Source organism: Anopheles aquasalis, chromosome 3 (genome assembly GCF_943734665.1).
Source record: "Anopheles aquasalis chromosome 3, idAnoAquaMG_Q_19, whole genome shotgun sequence".
NCBI classification, from domain to species: domain Eukaryota; kingdom Metazoa; phylum Arthropoda; class Insecta; order Diptera; family Culicidae; genus Anopheles; species Anopheles aquasalis.
Genome location: NC_064878.1, coordinates 7,937,781 through 7,955,312, shown reverse-complemented (window position 1 = coordinate 7,955,312; position 17,532 = coordinate 7,937,781). Strand labels below are relative to the sequence as shown.

The window sequence follows — 17,532 nt, the reverse complement described above, 5'->3', positions numbered from 1 at the left end:
CTCGAATCTCGGCACGATCCCCTGGACGGAGCGGAGATGACACAGGTTGCCCGGTGAACCCTCCTCAAATTGGTCTACAGGGGGGGGGAATGGTCACAAGGAAAGAGAGAGAGAGAGAGAGAGAGAGAGAGAGAGAGAGAGAGAGTGAGAGAGTGAGGGGAACGTCTTGCGAGAATCCGCAAAATGTCACGTAATTTATCGTGCTGCGTGCTGGGCTGGCGGGCGGGGAAAAACAGCCAGGGGAAATTTATCGTTCCATTTTCGGAAGGTTGGCCATCGCTCCGTCGTTCTCGTCCTGTTCCCGTTTTCCGGCTTCCAGTCTCTGTGTGCGTGTGGTTTGATTTTGTTTTCGTAGCCAAATCCCGGAGACAACATGGCACCCCTAGTTGCGCGTCGACCAGGTCCAGACGAAGAAAAGGGGGCGCCAGTTAGGGACCTAGCCCTGTATGGGCTGTCCCATGGCATTCTAGGGACCTCAAGACATGGTTTATCCTACCACGAGCGAGTGAGAGAGAGATTATACTTGCTTAACGACGTGTACGGGACCTTTTTTCGCAGAAAGTCCCGCGATAGGGCGTGTTCCAAGCGTTGGCAGGGTTGGACAAACATTGAAAGAGTTCCGGACTCCATAGCGAGTCCCGATTTTGCTGCTCCTGGCGTAGGGTGTGGGTAATGAGTGCAGCCAACCACCCTGGACTAACCTCGGATGCCCCCGGGAAGAAGTGTGATTGTGAAACAATGGCCCCGGGGGGAGGGTACGTCGATGACCCTGCCAAGGCCATTCAGGGACTTCAGGAAGTGCTCACACAACACTTCACTCCTTCAGTCAACGACTACGCGCATCAAGCGAGTGTGTGCGAATCCTTGAGTGAACTGAACCCCTTTTGCATCAAGCTCGCAGCCTGGAAAAGACCTCGAGGCGATACCGGTGCCGTTGATTGCCGGGATAATGTTTTTTTCCAAAAAAGGGCGCGCCACGAGACGTCCTCGGTTTCGGTCTCCGGGGCGTAAAGCCGGGCGCACTCCCGGCCGTTGTTGACTCATGCAAATTTTCATCGAGAACACCCTCTCAAAACCCTCTCCAGGAGTGACGTATGCAGTGGTACGTAAATCGATCAGGTGGTGGGGGAAGAGGATAAGTGCCACCTCTCGCTTCGCCTCTCCAAACAGCTCGAGTATCCGAGACGAGACGGAAAAGGTCGTCCGAACGGAGTTTGTGTCAGCAGTGGCTGATGGATTGCGTGCGTGCGTTGCTCCTGCTTCTGGTTTCGTCTCGTCAAACACCCCTCGACTCCTTCCCCACCATCGTATTGCAACTCATGGAACTGCCGGGCCAAACAAATGGCCAAATGGCAAAAAGAAGGAAATACTCCACACAAATCGACAGGGCGTTCCAGGGGCCACTCGTCGCGGGAGGTTTCCTCGTGCGTGCTTCTCGTCGGAACTTCCAGATTTTCGTCTTTTGCACAATTTTTCAATCATTTCACATGCTGAACCCCTGGAAGAGACTCTTCTCTCTGTTTCTAAAACGCTTGATCCGCTTTAGACTTGTACTGTGACGTCACATGACACTCCATGACACGGCTTCGCGCTCTTCTTCATGTCCATCGCAGCAGGCCTCGCCATACTCGGTAAACGCCACACAGTAGGCTTAGCAGAGGAACACTTCTCTCTTGTGGTCTCTGGCACAGCAACATCCCCCAAAGGACAGGAAACCACAAGTCCAGCATCCAGACACCCCAAAGCAGGGGCCAAAAGGATACAAACAGGCCAGCTTTGCCGACTGGACTGAAAATATATTTTCCGCAAACATGCATCATCCTTCCAAACATCGCAGGCTAAGATCCCTCTTTTGCTGGGCTGGCGGTCCGGTCTGGTCCGGACTCCTGGATGCCACCACAGCAGCAGCAGCAGCAGCAGCAGAGAGAGAGTATATCTTTTTCATTTTTCTACGAAAAAAAAATTAAATTCCTTTCCATAACCTACCTTCCGCATCATCCTGCCAGGACATCACGAGCCAGAGATGGGAGGGAGGATCAGCGGATCAGACCGTTATTAGCATAGGGGGGGGGGGGGGCATAGGCGCCGCCACGGATGACGCAAAGCCGGACCAAATTGCAACCAGGACCAGCACAGAGCACACACCCGGCCACCAGAGGACCCGAGGATGGCCTTAAGCTCAGCTTTCTTGTCGGCCAGCTGTGGCCAGAAGCTGTGGGCAGGCATCAAGCGCCAGCTGGTGTGGTCTTGGTGGTGGTGGTGGTGGTGGTGGTGGTGGTCTTCTCCAAAACTGGAGGTTGACCGAGAAAGTGGCCTAGACCATTTAAGCCGTCCGCCCGTCCGCTCGTCGGTGTCGAACCGAAAAACATCGGTCACCACTGGAGAGCGTGTGTGCCGGTGTATGTGTGCGTCGGGGTCGAAAGTGCAAAACAGCGAAAGTGTTGAAGTTTAATTAGTGGCATAATGTTTTCATTAGGGATGTATGAAGAGCATATTTTTATGGGCTCCTGGGTGAGGGGACACGAGGGTCAGAAGGGCAGGCAGCTGGGGTCCTGAAACTTTGACTCGTTTCGGACATCGCGATGGGTGGGCGCGGTGTAGTTGGCCGAAATTGCGAGCTCGACTCTCGTGAGCGTGGCCATAATCCTTCCGTGGTAGAGGAGGCGAAAGAGACAGGAAGGGAGGGAGCACAAATGGCGATGCAGCTCGCGCTGAAAGCTCATGTCAATTAGTCATGACAGTTAAGCGCCAGCGCCTACTCTGATTTCATACACAGCCAGCGAGTGTTGCGAGAGAGAAGTAGAGGGAAAGAAAGAGCGAGAGACGTACTTTATATCGATCACCACCGCCACAGTGTCGGCAGCCATCAATATTCGACGAAAACGTCAATCAATTAATAGGCGATACCTCGGTGACCAACCAAAATGGCCACTTTCAAAAGAGTGCGTAGGAGAGGTAAGGTCGGAGGGGAAGAAAGTGTGATGGCCACAGGAAAGGAAGCTACTCACCGAAATCCTCGTGGACGACGCATTTTCATAAATGGCTACCTCCGCTCTGCTCCATTTCCTTTATCGCGAGCAACGAAAGCAGAGTGAACCACATAAAACACGTTCGGGCGAGATGCAAATGATTCACAATTTTTCGGCCCATCCCCCCTCCCCTTCCAACCGGTATCATCATCACCGCCATACTCAATCTACCGGAAATGGCGAATTGATAGGCCGGCCACGGTAGTCATCTCGACGACGACGCTCGGATTGGTGCATCGAAATACCACAAAAGAGAACGCGGAAACGAGAGCCCCCCACGAAAAGTCTTCTCGCTTTTTCCTTTTCCTCCAAGGGGCAGGGGACCACTGGAGCCATTTTGCAACGCGAACGAATGACCACCCGGACGGACGGGGCCGGTGGAATGATGTAATTGGCCGGTAATCAAATACTCATTAATTGTTAACCAATAATCCGCGCGTTCGCTCGGTACCTTTTTTCGGAGAATCGAAAGTATAGAGCGGGGAGAAGAAGGTGGGAGGCATTGCCATTTCCATCGGCACCACCGCACGATCTCGTGATTGGCGTGCTGTATGCTACATGCAACTGAAGGCCAATTATCGTGCTCTTTGAAAATGGCTGAAAATGGAAAGAGGAACTGTGTGGGAGGGGGGGGGGGAAATGCTTCAACTTAACACCTTTTTTGGGTGGAGGATTGATTGAAATCTCACCAGAGATGTTTCTGTTTGGTTTATTGCTTAATCGCCTTCGAGAGATCGCCAGACGCGATGCGAGCCAATGAATGGTTGTAATTGAACCCCAATTGGCATCGCACATACACGCCCCAGTGAAGATCATTTACTTATCATTACCACCTGGGTTTGATTATTTAATCAGCTGTTTACTGATGGGATCGTTAATTTTGGAAATTACCCAACCGTTAACCGGCCAATTTCAGCAACGGCAGAATGTCACCAAACGCACCAAACGTGTGGTTAGAACTTTCGCTTTCCACTCTTTTCACCGTTTCTGGTTAACCATTTCCGGGCTACCGCTTTTGTGACGATGGTGGCCCCGGTCAGCGAAAGAATTCCGATGACTCTCACTTTTAAGCTTCCATCTCCACTTTTTTCATGCCCATTTACGTTGTAGTTAGATACCTTTTCATCAATACAAAAGGGTGCTTCCCGCCCCCCCCACTGGTGATGTTTTTGGGGCGAGCGAACGAGCGAGCGATCATCTCGTTTTCGTTGTTCTACCTTTTCCCTTACTGACACCGTGCACAACACCGTGTGACGCTACTACTTTCCCTTTTCCCTCGGTGTGAATTTCTCTTTTCATACCGCTCCGCACAGTGAGGTGGAGTGCAAGCGATCAAGCGATTATGTAGCGGTAACGAAAGGTCCGATGTTGTTGCCGAGGAGCCTGACACTGACAGCCAGCGAATATGGCGCTTGCCAGGCCGGTCAAAGTGCCAATTATCTGTGGCCAAAACAATGCCCCAAAAAACCTGCCATACAGAACTGCCGATTGGTGAACCTTTCGTCATCTATTTTATGTATCGCCAAGCTGGCCCATACCCTGGCCGGTTCGGTGGTGCGTCAATCCTTCACCAAAAAAGGGCAACCGCATTAAAAGGGGGGGCGAGCGCAGAAAAACCGGATTGCATGCGCCGGGCCGCGAGGGGACCACACCGGTAAAACAGGAAATCATCATCGAACCCCCGCGTCAACCGCCCGAAAAACCAAAAAAATAAACCTTTAAAACCTCGCCAGTAGACCACGTTGACGGTGAAGAAGGCGAAAAAACGCAACGGCTGGATGGATTTCAAGCGGATAAAGAAAACAGACCCAACACAACCTGAACCGAACCGAAGAACCGGAGTACAACCCACTGGCTGCCCAGGGAGGGGGGGTGTTTTATGGGTGACGAACGGTACATTCGGCGGAGGGTCGCTCCACTGATTTCGTGCCACGAATTGAAAACTGGATACAACAGGGGGTGGTGGTGGGAATGGGAAGAGAAGGGACCGCGGCCTTTCCAGTCAGCGACGACGACGACAACCACGACTACGACTACGAGGTACGCGCAGCCAGCCAACCGTGTCCAACAACCGTCGTGTTCCAGAAGCTAGCGGTGACCTCCCTTCCCCCTCTGCCCTTCCAGTCCCCTTCTTTTACCGGCATTTCCTCCCCTCTCTCTCTCTCTGTCATGATCACCTCAGTGGCTGTAGCGCCGTACAGCAGGTCTTGAGCTGGGGCCATGACAAAGTGATTAACTGCTTCGCCACAGCCACAGCACCGGCATCCATTAGCCGTATGGCCTTAGCAGTTTGGTGTGTCGGCGTGGGTGGAAATGTCAGCGAAACACCAGCCCGGGACCCAAAAGCCGCACGGTGGTGAATGCAACTCGCGGAGATCAACTTGCGCCGCCCGGAAGACTACACCGAAAAAGTGACAAATAATGGCCTCGCACGGCGCACAAGGACCAAATCATGGCCAGAACAAGTGGAAAAAAGGGGCGCAACGTTCCAACGTCGTCATCTAATCCCTTCCGGAATACACCACAGGAGTAGCAGGTTGGACGATCGTGCGATCGCGCTCACACAAAACCTGATCTAGAGCCAGATTTGCAACCACAGCTCCTCTCTGGCCCTGGGCGCTCACTCACGCAATAGGCCGCCACGTGAAGCAGCCACCGACGATCAACGAGTGCTCCCATTATGGAGTGAAACTTCTCCGAAGGCGCCCACTTTTGGCGTGGAAAGTCAACTTCAACTTTCAAAGCGCGATCGAGCGCGAGCAGAGGTAGAGGTGGAAGACGGTAAGCGAAAGGTACCGTGTACCGTGGGCTAGGTGACCGTCTCTCGGGGCCCCTTCGGACCTTTTTTTTTCCTTTTTACCGCCAGACGAAGCCTCCATCAATGGCACGGTACAATATCCAATTATTTTCTTCACAAACATCTCCACATCTGCCAATCGGCCAATCAAGGGTCTCATAATGAAGCTTCTTTAGGCGTGCGCGCGGATTATCTAATACTGTGGGCGCTTATGTTGTGCATGCCATCCACACAATGCGGTTAATAACATAAATGAGGGACCATCTACACGACCCGCAACTGCGTGACTCATCTGCGAGCGAACAAAAATCGAAAGTACATCACCAACGGCAGCAGCGAGACTCGACACCAGATAGAGTCAAAGATTCGTAGCAAGTCCGAACACGTTGCCGAATTAGATCACGATCCTCAGATCTCGGGATGCTGAGAAGGAGGAGGAGGATTGCACCAGCAAGCAGCACAACCAGAAGAAGAAGAAGAAGCTCACTCTGACCACACGGATCCCCGTTCGGGAAGTGAGGGGAGAGTTTTCTTTTTCGGGGTTCGCGCGTAGGAGTTCCACCGCCATGATGCTGCTGGTCGCACGCGGCACACAGAAGCACGGCCCCATGAACCACGTTTTGGAGGTTATATTAATTTAAAAATAAAAACCCAACACGCTGGCGCACACACCACCGACCAGCCGCTGTCCGATCTTGCTGCTGTCCGGTGCGATCAGTGTGGTCGCGCACCGTGTACCGTCGTGCCGGTTCTTCTCGGTTCCAAGGGCTAAATTTAGCGACACCAAAAAGCACACAGCCGCTGCGCACCCCGCGACGGATGATGACAACATCTCGCCACAAAACGGGAGCAAAATGTTGTGGCGAGTGTATCGTGCAGTGAGGAGGAGATCGCGGTTCCTCGGGTTGAGAAGATCGCGAGCGCGCGCGGGCGCGTGCGCCCCTTTGCGCACAATCCCGAAGTTGGTATGCGTGTAATGCAGTACACGGTTCGTTGGTGGCGCCTCAAGGGGTCCAAGGGGGTGCCGGAGGTGCAAAGAAACATTCAAATTCCAATTCCAGCGCGTCGTAGGGTGTGAACACATGTTTGATTCACGCAGCAGCAGCAGCACCACCACCGGAGCCCCTTATCGTCGTCGAGGTGGCGAGCGAAACTCAATATCTACGCTGCGGCCACCACCACCACCACCAGCAAAGCAAACACATTTCTTTGGGGGGTTGTTCGCCGCCACCCCTTTCAACGGCGACGACGACGACGACGACGACGACGTCTCGCAACCCCTTCATCGTCGTCGAAGCGTGTTTTTGTGTGCGTTGAAGCTGGACACGCATATCTCACCACTACAGCAACCAACCAATGGCAGCGACTAGCGTTTGGATGCCGATTTATTTATCTTTCACCCGCACCTCGGGGGTGGTGATGGAGATTCGAGAGTCACGACGCACGCACACAACTCGCACCGCAAGTTGCAGCAGGGCACCACTGTGACTGGATGTTTCGCGGATTGCACTCCCTCCCCGACCGAAAAAATCACTTATGAATCCGGGGCGCTAATGTGGGCGCAGGAAGCAACCGGTCCACGGGGCTCGATCTCGTTGTTTGATCGAGCGCGCGAGCCACGTGCCACCGCCAGTTGATCGTCGCCAAACTCGCTGGTTAGTGGTGGTGGTGAAAGCCATCAGTAACCGTCTGGTCCGGTTGGATGCAGTTTTCTCGAAGGCGAGACGATCTCGATCCCACACACCGGACTCGGCTCGATGAAAATGTCGCCACCAAGAGACACCTCGCGCCTCCTCAAAAAAAAAAAATGCGGTGACCGGGTGCTGGGGGGGTTTGAGAAAGCAGCGTTGAGATCGGAAATGGCAGGGGAAAAAACGGAACGCAACGGGGAGCTCGAAAAGCGGAATTAATTTGAAGGAGATGGAAGACGAAAAAGAAAACAGGAATTGCAGTTGGATCCTCAGCGAAGCAAAACGGATTATGATGACGCACGCCACCGGCACACACCGTAATGTGCTTAGGTGGGGAGGCGCAGAGAGAGAGAGAGGGGGGATGGTGGTGTTCGAAATTTGAACGAAAAATGGACGGATTATTATGTGCATTTTTAGCCTCACGCCTCAATGCGTTCCGGCAGACGGCGGCTCTGGCTCTTCTCACCAACACCAACACCCGCTCAGGTGATCATCAGGTGTGCGCGATCTGCTGCCAATGATAAACGGATTCGGAACGGACGCAAGACGATCGCGATCCAGAAAATGTGTTTCTTTTTTTAGTGTTGCAAACGAAGGGTGAAAATGTGCACGTGACTCACAGGAACAGAGAGTGAGAGAGAGAAAGGGAGGCAGTCCGGGTGCAATTTCTTATCTCTCTTCTGGAGCAACCGTCGGCGCGGACGTGAACTGATAATGCGGCGTGGGGCTCGCGATCTTATCTTAATTCAAACAGCAACGCAATCTCCCCCGTTTTGTGATAAGCTGTGATGTTAATTCTCGGGCTCCAATCCGAGCAAGGATTCGACGGTGCTGAGCTTCACGAACACTGCAATCGTCAGAATTTATCCCGAAAATGTGTGAAAAAAGGAGCAGAAAAAGAAAATGAAGCTCTCTTCGATGAGCGATGTGTGTGCGTTTTTTTTTGTTCTCTTTTCTTTGGCGCAACAAGGCGCGCATGTAACTAACATAAGAAGCATAACACGCATAGGAAGAAGCCGGCGCGCGCGCGCAAAACGAGAGCAGCGACAACGAACGAACCAACAAACACATAAACCGAAACCGAGGGAACCGGTTTGACCGGTGTTGTTCCTTTTCGCCAGAGGGAAGATCCTCTCGATTTGCAAAAGCTGCACACCGCAGCACTAGCAGCATCGCCAGCACAATCCCTCCACGAAGAGCCGGTCGTCGCCAGCCAGAGAAACCCTTTTTCTGGAGTTTTTAGTGCTTCTTCTTCGGTTCGAGCCGGCTTCTGCTTCTTCCTCTTCCTCATCCTCTTCGTTTCGAGATTTTTGGCCAATTTTTTGGACCCAAAAACGAAACGAAGGGGGTCTGCTCCAGCATCCAGCTCTTCTGTTTGCTGTTGTATCCTTCCACAGTTTTGCCGTTCGCCGGTTTTCGCGAATAAATTTCCGCATTTTGGGGGACGGGGCGCGATGGCGGTGGTAGCATCAGCATCAGGAGCCTCCCAGTGCCCTCTAGACCCCTCGCGATGGCCGGACAGACAGACAGACAGACAGAGAGAGAGACAAAGAGAAGCGAGAATGTGCAATGCAAAAATAACGAACGACGCGCGACAGATACTCCTCCAACTCCGCGAGTCGTGCGCGAAAAAAGAAACGAAACAGATACAACAACGACAACGTCCAAGGCAACTGCTGCTGTTGCTGCAGCACAGGACTTGATTAATGGCTAGCTAGCCAGCCAGGCAGCCAGAGAAAGAGATGGTGATGGTGGTGATGGTGGAGAGAAAGTGATTATTTTTACCTTATTTTAGGGAATCTGATTCACTCGCTGTCTCTCTCTTGCTCTCCGCTGGTGCATTTAGTGAGGATGATAAGGCACTTTTTTATGCTACGGCAGATGCTGCGAGTTATGCTGCAGCATAGGCGCTCCAGAGCATCCATAAAACGTGGTTACAACCTTCCTTCCTGCCACTCCCTTGGTTGAGAGGCTTCTCATTATGCTCCCATCTCTATTTTTTTTTATTGATTTTCTTTCCTTCTGTTCTGCAACAGATTCAAAATGCAAAAGGACAAAATGACGGAAACATCAACAGAAAACAGGTAAAAAGGGAGTCCATCCGGGAAGGGCAACAATGCGGCTACTAGATGACAGCTGAATTGCTGAATGTTTTTGCTCTCGAATCGTGAACTTAAGCTCCTCGCTCGAAGCTGTTTTGCTGGAACTTATGCTCATTAGAGGGCAGCAAAAGAGCAACGAGAAGTTTGCATCAACAGACACACACCCACTGAGGCCACAACCAAATTGCGAAGACCAAATTTAATAAGTTCTGTGCACTCTTTTCCTCCCTCTCCCTCTCTCTCTTTCCATCTGGTTCTGTAATGCAATCAGTTCGCGCACCTCACCGAAAGAGTATTCTCAAGTGCCCGGTTCCAGTGTCAGTTCCCGTTCCATTCGGCTGATCGGGTAACTACAACCGAGAAGCAATTAGGACTAACTTTCCTCCCCCCAACCCCCCAAAACACCCCTTTCGTGCCACCCTCCCTCAGCAATGGGCGTACAAAAACTTTTCGCAATCGCAATCAATTCGAACAAATTCGAAGGAAAATGAAATCAGCCAGCCAGCCAGCCAGCCAGCGAGTGAGCGAGCGGCACATCATCACGGTTTTTCCTTCACGGTTCTCCGCCTCCGGTGAAAAAGTTATCCACCAACCCGTACCCGAGGGACCCCTTCAAATGCCTACTTTGCTTTTGGGGTGCAGGAGAAAAAAAAACGGCTGGCTGACGAAGCTGACCTTCGGCCCGTGGTGACCGTGGCGCGGAGTTAGTTGTGTGGAGCCAAATTACCGGTGACAGATTGAGATGTAACTTCGAGTCGGTTCCATGGATGCCCGTGGCCAGTGGGGCGACGATGGCGGAACAGATGAATAATCAATCCTGACGCCGGACTTGCGAAGAAAGTTTGTGGTGCGATGATTGGTGTGTAGGCTCTCGCGAGCCACGGCCACATGATGACGCTGCTGCTGCTGCTGCTGCTGCTGGAGACAAACTTTTACACAGTCCACGGATGCTGTGACGCACGCGAGCGCTCGCTCGCTCGTTTGTCACCTGCGTCTGATCCGTCAATTAGTGTAATGAATTTCCACCGAAGGAAAATCGATTTCCGATCGTGAAATCGTGTGTGCAACGTCGTGTTCGCAGTCGCGCGATCGTCGCCGTCTCACTTCCTTTCCGGGGAATGAAATGCCGCCCCAAAAATAGCCTCCCCGGTCGGTCCACGGGTGTAATGTGGGTCAGAGTCGAACAGAGAGAGAGAGAGAGGGAGCGGTTTCGTGAGATTAACACGCTTAGAACGCGCTTCTCACTAATCCAGGGACGGGGCAGGGCGGGAACTGAGGACCGTCCGGTACGGTACCAGCACGGATCGGCATCATTTACATCATCATCATCAGTGGCCGTTACAAAATATGGAGCAAAACCTCCGCTTTGGCACTGGCAATGGCAGCAGCAACATCACACAGAGCAAAGCAACCCAGTACAGATGTGTTTCTAAAAATGAAGTCCGCAATGGCCGCCTTCGCTCGTACGGGCTGCGCTGTCAATGTTCATTTCCGCCAGCAGCGATGCGGAGTGAGTTTCGAATTTAATCCAACCACCGATGTGTCCGTGGTCGGTGTGACGCAGGATTTTATCCAACACGGACCGTGACAGGGGGGAGGGAAAACGGGACAACCTTCCTTCCGTCTGTCACTGCTGCGAGTGTTTGACGTTGGGGTTGTTTTTGCGAAAAAAAAGAAACAGATCTTTTAATCAACGATGCTTGTAAGCTAAAGCAGAAATAGAATACAGATGATACTGCGGAAGGTCCATTTGAGATCAGAATTGGACGTGATATAGGCTTTTTTGTGCGTCATTTGCATAGAGCTTGTGTTCCCTTGATGATCTTGAAAGAAGCTTCAATTCTTAGTCCAAATCCCAATTCTAAGTCCAGACTAAGTCCGATCAGGAGAGGAATTAATTTGAAAAAAAAAAATGGTTGTCTTACGACCTACTGAGAACGCTTCAAATAACTAACAAAGCGCCCTGTCTGATGTTGAGAACGAAGTCACAGCAACCCGGACAATGTGACGCCCAAAGATGGGGTTGTCAGGCCTCGCGTTCTTCGTGCGGAACTGTGGGCACCGGTGGCCCGGTTTCTTTTTGCATTTTGCCTGTTCCAGTTTTCATTTTCATTCCGTCTCCACTTCACCGAGGCCACCGTTTGGGGAGGAAACCGGCATCACCGCACTTCCTATGCTAACCACCACCGTCACCATCACCACCACTAACTCACACTCGCACCATCTTTGGCGAACAGCAGAAAACAAAGAAAACATAACAACATTCACAAGACAGAGCCACAAGCGACATAGAAAGAGAGAAGCGCATCTTCTCGCATCTTCGGTCTAGAGCTCCACCGCTCTTCTCCACTGAAGACGTGTTCCTCCAACACCGTGAAGGAGTTTCGCTTTCGTTCTTCGCTCGATTGCAGCACCTGAACTGGGAGTTCTCCCGTGAATCCCGCCAGATTAGCGGTCTTGATTTATGTGTGGCGCGTCGGATCGAGCTGATCGTGCACTCCATCATCACGTCGTGTCAGCATAATGAGAAGCAAACAGTGCTTTGGCGCGGTTGGCGTCAGTGAACGGCGCTTCCAAACTGTGAAATAGGTTTCGAATTGAATCGCCTCGCGTTATTGGGAGTCTCGCGACCTCAGCAGCCGACCGAGCATGAAACCTTAGAAGGGTTCCCCCTCCCCGGTAAAGCGTTTCACGAATACACGCTCACGGAGCCCTCACTTCGACCGCGGTGTGGTTACCGTTGGTGACCGATTTCTTCATCTTCCTTTTCGTCGCCTACTTCTTGTAAAGTAAGCAACCACACCAACACAACGGCCGCAGCACCGTTGTCTGTTGGACAAACAAAACATTTATCACCGAAACGCCGAAGATGCCTATTATGCCGCAGAGACGGTTGACGAGGCGATGGCCACACCGGTTCCGGCTCCTCGACACTCACCCACCGCACGCAGCACATGTGCACGACTAGGGTTACTTATGCCGGTTTGCTATGAGTGTATGCGTCGTAGCAAAAGATAAAATACACAACAGCACCACCTTCGCACCATGCCCTCGGCGTTTCTTTATAGAACCGGTCCACTGTGCCGGGCATGCCGGGTGTTGAAAGAACCTTGAAAGAACGGTGCGACAACACACACCTGATCGCACACTCGCGGAAACCCTGATCATCACTTAATACCCTCCGAGAACTTTTGCTACTTTGCAAAAACCTACCTTGCTGGTTGGCCTTTTGGGGCGCGAGGCGATGACTATGCTGCTGCTGCTGCTGTTGCGGCTTGGGAGGAGGCTAGTAGCGGGATCGGGGATTTGCGGTACTGCCCGGCGTAGCTTCAACAAACCGCTTCAACTTCAAACACCAACTACTACTTGGCTTCACACTTTTTCACACTTTTTGATACGCTGCAGGTGGCAATAATCAACCGATAACAACATTATGCCATTACGGGGAGAGAGAGAAAGAAAGGAGAAGGATTTCGATAAGAACGAATGTGGCACACAATACACACGGCAGACGCACACATTTGAACTGAACACACGTGATGATTGGAACCAAAAACCAAACGGAACTTAAAACCAAACAAACAAGGAACAAACCGTCACAAAACGTCACACAGAGACGGATAGAAGGAGTAGAATTTAAGAAATGAATGTGTAAAGATTTAAAAGGAATAGAAGAAACATTCGAACAGTCGAGAGAGCTCATCTGATTCACACTCATTAAGTTGCTTGTTCCTGGGAAAGGGCTGCTTTCGCTTATTCCGATCAAACACTATTCATCACATTAGAAGAGTTAAGAAAAAGCTCCAGGTGTCTCTGTGGGGCATCGCATTGGATTTCGAGAAGTCTATTGGTATTGGACCGGCATGACTCCAACGGAGCAGTATCCGAAATGTATTGCATGTTTATTAAATAGACCAATCCTGTCTGTCGTTACAGAAGGTGATCACGAAATCCTGCTTGACAAAACAACAACAATAGGCGCAAAATCGAGGCCTCGAGAAGCGCAAAGAAGCCTTACGCTATTGGCGCTCGAAAACCAAAACCGCAAAGAAGACAATATTTGTCGTCTTGCGAAAGGAAGTTCCGAAAACCTGGGTGCCCACTGACTTTGCCGTTGCCAACGCAAACAGACCGATAACAGACCGGCTCCGGATCGCGGTTTCTCTTCCCAACACCACCACGCATCGACACCAGGTGTTTCAACAAACACTCTCCAGTCCAGTTCGCTACGCCGCTTCTGCTTCTCTCCCGTGCGCGCTGCTGATGCTCTACGCCAGTTTTCCATCCAAGTTTTTCGCCATTTCGATGTCGGCGATATCTTTCCTCTTCGATCTTAGCGACGACGACCCAAAAGACGACGACGCCGCGACTTCCGATTTTTCGATTCCCACCAAATACAACCACACACAACAGCGAACAACACACAGCGAACCACGCACAAACGTTGCGTACACCGGATAGACCGGAATGGGGAGGGAGCTGATATCGGGCACTGTGCCGGGGGTTGTGCCGGGCCTGGCCGGCCCTTGTGTGTCGCTATCTCTAAATTGCTTTTAAGTGTATTTCACTCGCGACAACCGCGCTCGAGTTCGCAAGACAGCGCCGCGACGACCGCGAGCGCGAGATGGCGCGCGTTACACACCACCAACCGCCGGTCACAACGTGATATCTCGAGACGCACACAGCCGCACACATATTCACACACGTTAGACGGACGCCCCGGGGACCGGAGTTTAATTTTCCGGAGTCGTTTCGCTTTCCGTGGCACCTTCTGCAGCTACGTGGGGCTATTCGACACTTTGGCCATCGGGGGGGGGGAAAAAATAAAATAAAATCCCCAACACAACAACACCACAAACCGATCCCGGACGTAGTTCGAGCCGAGCCGAAGTTAAAGACCACTGTCGTTTGGTCTGAAGCTGAAGCTGGTACGCGGGAAACAGATTTCGCTTTCTTCAACGGGGACCAACAAACCAGATCCACGACCGGAACTACTACTGCACCGCGAAGGTAACGTGTCTCTGTGTGCTTTACGTCAAATTAGTCGACTGGAACTGGATCCGTGGACCGGGATCGAGGACTTTTACTTCCTGCACACTCACTCACAACCACACTGCCTTTCTCTGCCTTACATTAATAAGCAATAAGCGGCAAAAATTGATCTGCGGGGATGCGAAACAGCGAAACGCGACCTCCGCCTTTAATCGTAGTCGCTTGAAAACTGAAAACGCGATGGCGGCCGACGCACGACCGTAGTACCGCGTACCGAGGGTTGCGCGAGTTCCACGAACGATGTTGCCACCACCAAGAGATCCACCGAAGTTGACGACAACCGACGACCGAGGGATGATTCAACGAGGGACCGACCGACCCCGACCGGGAGAGACTGCTCCGGACCGGCTTTCGGTGAGTTGCGTGAGTATCTCAAACATCAACCCTTCTGCAGCATTCGGAGCGCAACGGTGCGGCGTGCTGCGAGGTGGAAAACGAACGGTTCCGTCTCGGTTGGCCCCGGGAGGTTCGGTGAGTGATTCCGAGGTTTTCCCGCGGTCGTCGTGAAAACAGCGGTGGCCGAACTCGAACTGTTCGAGTGCCGACTTCGTTCCGAGGGTCTGGTTTAGCCAAGACACCTTCCAATGGGATTATGTGCTTTGTGCCGGGCCGGGTTTGAATCAAATCGCATCGAGCATAATTTGTGAATAATGCTTGCGGCATTCTTTTGGGCTGAAGCGCGGCACACAATACAATGCACGAAGTGTCTTCGCTTCGTTGCGGATTGGTTTCGAGTTTTTGTCTTCTGAGTCTTTTGATTCAAATGGAAAGAAATGCGCTGGTTGAGAAGTTGATTTGTGAGGAAATTGATATCCTGCGACAGATCGGTGCCAGAAATTTGGAAGATCTTATAACCTTACAGTCGCGTATAACTGTTCCAGACACAAAGACAAGAACAAGAAGGGCAAAGGACAAGTTCCGGACTAGTTGCAGATGATGACCGTCGAGATAAATATACGGGAACGATTTAGAGAAAAAAAATCAAAAGAAGTAAATCGGGTTTTCCCTAATGTTGGCTGTGGCTCATCACCAACTTTGATACTTAAGGTAGAAGATTTCGTCTAAAAAATGTCGCATTTTTTGTCGGTTAAACGCCTCAAAAGGTGAACAGACAACCGAGTGGCCCCTCATTTCATAGAGAGAACTCGAGGGGTTGCAGCTTTTTTGCTGTTGCTACATATGCCGGTCATCGCGGTCAACCGGTCAGCATAGTTTCAGGTTAGGGAATTGGAAGGAACTGTCCATCGGGGCAACCCAAAACCCCTTCTCAGCGAGCAATGTTGAAGGGCCTTTCACCAGCAGCCACCACCTCTCAGGGTTACCTCTTGGTTGTCACGTTTGAAAGTTATGCTCTAGTTTTGTGGCAAAATGGTGTTTGTTTAACGACTGCTGACTTACCGTTGCAGCGAGATGAACCTTTGGCGATACCTCAGAAGCGATTGGACTCTGGAGAAGAAGAGAGAAGATGAGAATAGAGGAAAGGGAATTAATTCAATTTTTCAAGAAAAAAATTAATGCAGAAGCACACACAACACATTCCATGTTGCACGAAACCGTTTAGTGGACTTTACCAATCGCAAAGCATCTAACCACCCGAGGGCGAGGGAACGAGGCGGACAATTATCATAACGAGCGCGCCTCTCCAAAACCGGAACGTTCAAGGGGTGCGTCGCGTCGTAGGAGAAATTCACAGACACAGACGAAGAGGTGAATGGCACAACGGCCACACCAACAAACCAACAACAATTAGCGCCGATTATGATCAGACGCCTTCACCGAAAAGAAAGGTGATAACACAAGGCACCCCAGCCCGGGGAGGAAGCCATGGAGAAGCCTTAAGCGGCGAGCGCTTCCGTCGGACACGATACCACCAGGGTATCACCATCATCACCACCTCCAGCACCTGCCCTGACCTGACCTGATGCCAGTGATGATGATTTCGTTTGTCGCCGGATCTGGAGCGCAATTTTCGACTTTATGGCCTCAATTTCACGCCATGGCCACGGTGCCATGGCCACCATTACTGGGCGGCTTGCTCTAGGATCCATTGCCCATCGGGGTCTTTGGCTACAATATGCACAGGAACCCTCGACACACAGGCGCGTGTTTTTCCATTCCTTTCCTTCGCTACATTCCAATTCACCATGGGCAGCGCGCCGGTGTCCTTGGAAGTTGGAATCCGGGGGCCCCCATAACTATTTGTTAGGAGCTGCCAGCCTCGGACAGAGCCACGCGCCGAAGGATAAGAAATGCAAATCCCCTACGGTGTCTTTGGTCTGCGTGTGGATGGACATGACTGGATGGTCCGTGGGTAAGCCGGCACCCTAAGAGTACGCGAAGACATCCGCAAGACTACTACTACTCGCCATCGTACTTCTCCATTATCGCTTAATTCCTTTATCAATTTTTTAATCCTCCCATAAACAAACGCGACAAAATCCTCGGCCCCAACGCCCTCTCGGCGGACCTGGGCTTGGGCATCTTCTTCCCTCTCCCCCCAATCCTCGTGGCGGACTTTGCGTTCGATAGCCGTTGACGTTGTTATTGTAATCAAAGATTCAAATCATGCTCAATGGTGTCCCAGTGACAGCAGTAACAGCAGCAGCAGCAGCAGCAGCATCAGCAGACCCCATTACCAGCTGATGGTCATGTTTGTCATGCTGCTCAAAATGGAAGCCCCCCCCCCCCCCAAAAAAAAAAGAATGCCAGCAATTCGAGAGGTTGGGAGAGGCCAGGAGCAGAAGATCGAATCGAGAGTTTCGTTCCCTCTGCTGCTGTTGTTGCTCCTCTTTTTCGCTCGGTGTCCGTTCGCGTATCTTTATTTCCAAAAACCGTTATCATCTATTTTCATCATTGTCGTC

General features: G+C 51.7%; 1 protein-coding gene across 6 annotated transcripts in view; it reads right to left on the bottom strand.

Annotated features, from left to right (window-relative positions):
* Positions 1-17,532, bottom strand: part of LOC126574553 (uncharacterized) — a 299,268-nt gene that overhangs the window by 253,036 nt on the left and 28,700 nt on the right. For 2 of the 6 annotated variants that reach the window (XM_050234809.1, XM_050234814.1), the window contains exons 1-2: positions 14,722-14,823; positions 12,833-13,018 (exon numbers count right to left, since the gene is read on the bottom strand). The gene's annotated coding sequence lies outside the window, so the exon portion shown is untranslated. The other 4 variants (XM_050234811.1, XM_050234810.1, XM_050234812.1 and 1 more) reach the window with 4 other exon arrangements.